A 6,020-nucleotide genomic window follows, 5' to 3' on the forward strand; every position below is an offset into this window, starting at 1 on the left:
GGAAAGAAAAATAGGGAGGGAAGACGTGAACAACATTATTATGTGATTAATCCCCTGTTTATTTTAGAGAGTCTGGAAATTGCCTTATTTTTTTCAATTGGACCACACTTCTGTGTAAAATATGTGCTCCACTCCAAACCATAAATATTCCAGGGACATCCTATTAGGAGTATTATGCAAGAGAGGGAACTAGCTTATCCCAGTGGAAGACATTCACACTGCCTCCTGACATGCATTTAAGCCCAAATTCTATGCTTTCTCTACAGCAAAGGAGATTCTGACCAGAAGCCTCACTACACTCCTCTGTCCTCCCTTTGGAGATGTCTGGGAAGATAAGCCTCTCACACATGCCATCTAAAATTAGTATCATGTGAATATCCTCTTTTGGCCTTTTAAACTTCGAGTTTATGAAAACAATAAAACACTATTCTTTAATTTGACATGAGCACAAAACTGCCTTTTATCATTTTACATCTGAATCTGGTTAGAGGGATGCTGGGATGCCACCACTTTGACCTTTAGGATTTGGCAATGCACTGCTGAGATACGAAGCCAGCAGCAGTCTCTGAAGAAACCTGCACAAGTCTGTGAAGTCCACGTCAAGCTGTGTGAATGAGAGCATGGCCTGATGAGGCAAGTTTATAGACTGGCTGCAATGACAGTGGAAGGAACATGCTGGAATAAAAGTCCTGTTAGAATTTCTTCTTCTAATTCTGAATCACCTTTTAGATCCTGGTGCATCAGTGGGGGAGATTAAGATGCCCAGGAACATGATCCACATAAATCAGCATACTCTACTGCAAGCTGCTTATTCCAAGAGAAAAAATTCAGGGAGAAGCTCAAGACACTGCAAAGAGAAAGGCTATGGTGCAAAAAGCCACTTCTTCATACTCCAGATCCTCCTTTGCGTAAAGCCAGTTGCTTATGAATTCTGCCACCCATGTGACAGAGGCACCAAGGGAACCTCTTTCCAGATCTCACTGCCAAAATTTAAACTGCCCTTCTCAACAGCCCACCAAAATAAATTTTTCCATGTATCTATTGAGCTTCACAAGCCTTCTGACCTAGGAATAAGATCAGACAGCATTTGGGATTGGGAATTACCGGGTGTACCTGAAATGACAAATACATTGATCACTGTAGCAGTTCTAGTATCTTCTGTTTGTTTATTCTTTTCCATCACTGTACACAACTGGTGTTTTCCTGGTTTAAAGCCCATGGCTTTCTGTTTGGATGTCATAATAGGGAACATCTTCAGAGGCTTGTTAGTATGCAATATTGCCAATTCCAAGCATTAAGAAAATTAAGAAAATAAAGAGGACATAATGAATCATTCATCTCCACCCTACAACAAAAATCACGAGAGTAAAGATGGCTTTGATTCCATTTGTTTACTAGTTTCTGAGCATTTCTGTGTTGTCAGATTACTAGTTCAGACTCTTCTGCCACAATAAGAGCTAGGAACTGTCTTAAAACTGGAGATTTTGGACCAAAAGAAACTCTAACAAAACAAGGTAACAAGGAACAGAACACGCTAATGAGGTACTTGGGATGAAAGTACCAGAGCAATTAATGAACCATTGACACCAAACAGGTTTGGAAGGTTGGCTATGCTGCAAGGCCCAGAAAAGCTGATGTTTGCTAGAACAGATTAAAACTGCCTAAAATGAAAAAATACCACACTTTGGGTATCAATCCAGATCAGCTATGCCTAATGTTCCTGGGAAAAAACCAACAAAACCCCACACCCAAAAAATCAGTTGGGGCTTTTGGTTTGAGACCAGTTCTCCCTGTCCTGATTTCTTAGGGAGTCAGGAAAAAAGATACTGGAAAAAAATAGCTCTATGTAGGACTCATGAAGTGTGGTAACTAAACATTGCTATAAATTTTTTTCCTCTTGACACCAAAACCAGCTCTACAGCTGTTTTATGATACTATGAAGGTTAAACTACTACAGAACAAGTACTCCTGCATGCAGCTACTATAAAAGTGTCACTGAATTATTTCTAATTTTAGTGCCTGTTGTTCTAAAAATTGCTTCCTGCTGCACTCCAGGAAGCAAGAAAATAGCTGATTCACATAAACATAGCAGCTGAGGAACAACATGGATCTAACTGAGAGAGATGAGCAGCTATGAACAGCTAGAGGGTTTGTACTGGTCTAAGACTTCAGGGAGACTCATATGGGTGTTCAAGTCCACCATGTGTAAGTCTCGTAGCAGATGTAGTGATGCTGCCCCTATTTCTAGCAAGCTAAGAGAAACAAGTACTTTCAGGGTAGAGTAACTCCCATTTGCTTCAGCCATCTCATTTAATATGATGAAATTAATCACAGCTGAGAATGGCCATTTGTCTGCATTAACCATAAAGTTAATTCAGGTAACTAGATATTTTACTTCTGTTTTTGCAGGTGAATTGTATCCAAGTGCCCAATAAAAGGTGAATTGGCAGAACACTGCTCTGACTTCAAACATTGCTATGTCCCCACCTGCTGGGACCCAAATTTGTCAAAAAAGAAGAAAAGAAAAAGAGGGAAAGAAACAAGCTCAAACAGTAGACACTACAAACTTGCCAGACATCCTTGTAGAAATTAGTGCTCTCAAAAGGCACTCCCTTTACTGGTATTCCCAGACACCAGTAAAAACCATACTCTGCGAGCTGGGTCTGTCTAAGAACATCTAAAAGATGACATGAATCCATGTAAGCTAAAGGAAAAGACAGAACCCTGGTCTCTGTATCAGACAGAGAACAAAAACTAATTAGTGAGATGATCACCAGTGCTCATCAGCCACCAGTATAAACTGCTGGATACTATTAGCCCCTTTAAAATGAAAGTCATGCAAATTCTAAAATCACAGGTTGTCAGGTGATATGTTGTTAAAGAAGGGAATCACAAATCAGCTAGCAAAACCCCCACACTCTCACTGTTATAAAGCATAGACTTTTTCACCCCATTTATCTTATGGTGATGTCTTTACTGATGATATGGACAATTCACTATATTTGCAAAATAAATTTTAAAAAATTGTCTGCACTCTCCATCATCAGTTTTGAGCACAAAATCACTTGAAGGGAGAAGTTATTTCAAGACTTGCACCTGAGCTGGGGTAAACTGGCATAGGCTACACAGAAATGGAAAACCATAAACCAATTTATGTGTGCTGAAAGTACAGGCACTAATTCACGTCTATGGGATTGGAAGGTGCCAGCAGTGAGTGAGCCTCTACTCCTCTACCCAAGGTGAAAAAAGCAAATGCTCAGATCAGGCCTAAAAACTTCTGATCCTCTAAGCAGTCTCTTGGCATGGAAATTATTGTGTGAACAACACTGCAAGTACCATCCCAGAAGCCGAGTAGAAATCCTCTTTGAATGTTGATTACTGATGTATAAAAATACTGGGTTTTTGCTGTTCACATTTCATAATGTTCTTGGGCAGAGCAGACAATGAGGAACATCTCCTTAGTCCAGGGGGTAGTCAGAACCAGAAGCTTTAATCCATCTATGCATCCAAACTATACTATCCAAACACCAAGATTCCAGTGATAAGAAACTGGAATATTGTCTGAGATGTTAATATTAAGAGCTCAAGACATGCTCTGCAACTGCAGAGCAACATTTTTTAAACTTTGGCAGGAGTGTCTCCTCCCTTCATCCCTGAGGCTTTTGCTTAGCTTAGACAATATCACAAGGAAGGGCTGTTTGCCCAGAGGTTTTCACTGCATATTTGTTGGGGATTTTTGTTTGTTTGTTTGTTCATCCACATGGCTTACTGCCAGTTTATGAAAACTACAAGCCTGTCATCAGGAGTTCACCCAGTCCGAAAGGAAAAACAGTAAGACAACCTGATTACCTACCTTTGAAATGTCACAGAATAAAAGACATATAAAAGAAATGTTCCAGTGATGTTGTGACACTTCCCAATTTCAGCCATGGATTATAATGAAACATTAGTTTATCTAAGTAAACAGTGGAAGCTTGTCTTGACATGGACAACCCAGTACAAGAAAATTAAGGTCTTTTATTTGTCTAAGCAGAAGCCTCCTTCACAGGTTTGCTCTTCCAGTGTGAGTGACTATCCATTAAAGACCAACTCTTTTCTTACTCCTACCAGACAGGTTTCTTTCAAACTTTTTCAGGGCACTGCACTCAAACACAGGAAAAAAAAAAACCTCCAACACATAATCTTGAGCTGTATTAAGAGAATCCCCTGGAAACAGGAAACCTTTCTGTGTACAGTTCATGTTCCCACTGAAGCCAGAAGAAAGCTTGGATACAGCCTGATGAGGGTCAGACTTACCAACTGGAGATGGGGCAGGAGAGAAAAACCCTGGGTCAAATCCCAGCTGGTGTAAATCAGTGCAACTCCACTCGAGTTAACAGGGCTGTGCCGATTCAAGCCAGCTGTGGATCTAACCCACAGTGTGTTTTGCAAGTCTATTTTCAACTCTTCGAAGCTCTGCTCTGCTGTGTCTAAACATTCACAACACCCACTGAAAACTAATGAGAACTGTGTGTGCAGAAAACTAGTGTTATTTCTTTTAAATATTTGGGAGGTGCTCCCAGACTGTGATAATGAGTGCCATATATTAGAACCCAGACTGAATGGTATTGAATCATCAGACCCTTAAGTGGAACAGGTCATTAATCTTTTCCTTGGGAGAGCATTTCAATTTTTGCCCTGGTAAATGAGGAATCATCATTAATAGATGTGGGGGTTCTACCTTTGCCAAGTCCCAGACAAAGTGTGTTTTTCCATTTGGCCTGGGCTTGTGTAAGCTTGCCTAAGGAGGCCTGGCTTGCATTTTGAGAAACACTGCTAGCAGCCACCATACCCTCATTCCCAGCTAAATTAAACCCTATTATGCTGTAATTAACCTTGCCTAACTTGTTCTGGGTTAAAGCAGTAGGTAAAAAAAAATCATGCTCTTCCTAGGCTGTCCCCAAGAAGCATTTTTACATATCAGGCTTGCCTACTCTTCAAATATTTCCAGCTTCTCCTGGAAGCTCTTCTCTTGAAAATCACAGCTCAACTGCAGACATCAGAACTCTTCTTGACTTCAGTGAGGCCATAGTTACCTGCAAATATACATGTGCACCTCGTGTTCATGCCAGACAGCATATATTTGAAGCTAACACAGTACCATGGAGTCCATGGTGCAAATATATACACCTTGCTGGGTTTTAACATTTAAAACATACACACAGGCAGGCTCACTAAGTTTCCTTGGTCAAATTTAAAGCAGCAAAATTCCATTTTATGAATTAGTCTGTTGCCTGTTTTATTTAGATGCAAGTTCAAAAAAAAACAAACCAAAAACCCAACAACACATTTCTAGTTCCATTTGATACCCAGGGTAAGAGTGAGAAAAATGAGCACAAGGTAGGAAGAACTTATCATTTACAAAGTTACCCTTTCACAGGAAAAATAAATCGTTGGCAGAATTGTTGTTTCCAGATTCTCTCTTCCTCCTCTTTTTAGAAACTCATGGTTTTTCAGCTGTATTTTGAAAGATGGAGCATTTTAGCTAAGGTCCATCCAACTTGGTTAGGTCCAAGACCCTTCAGAGCAGGCCATCCGTGCACCAGCCTTAAAAGCAGACACCACTAAAGTAACTTTGATGAACTCAAGACAGAAAGTACAAATAATCCTTTAACTGCCTGCAGCAGGTGTGCACATGGGAAACGCATTATAAAACAGCGCGGCAAAAAGGCTACACTGCCCTAAGTAAAAGGGCATGAATACTGAATACTTGTCGCATCTCTTAGCGGTGGGACGGCGGGGAAGCCTCTGAAGAATGCCGGGACGTCAGAGACAATCCGACTTCTTCCCATCGCGACAGGAATACAGCAGACAGCAAACGGCCGCCCTGCCCGAGCCGCCCGCAGCCCCGCGGCGCGACCCGTCCCACCTCTCCTCTCGGGACACGAACCTCCTCCGTTCCCACGGCACACGCCGTCACTTTTCTTTTTAATACTGGCACTGCCGTGACTCTTCCCGCCCTCCCCAGAGCGGGAACCCCC

The sequence above is a fragment of the Chaetura pelagica genome, unplaced genomic scaffold, assembly GCF_000747805.2.
Source record: "Chaetura pelagica isolate M959 unplaced genomic scaffold, ChaPel_1.0 scaffold242, whole genome shotgun sequence".
Lineage (NCBI taxonomy): Eukaryota > Metazoa > Chordata > Aves > Apodiformes > Apodidae > Chaetura > Chaetura pelagica.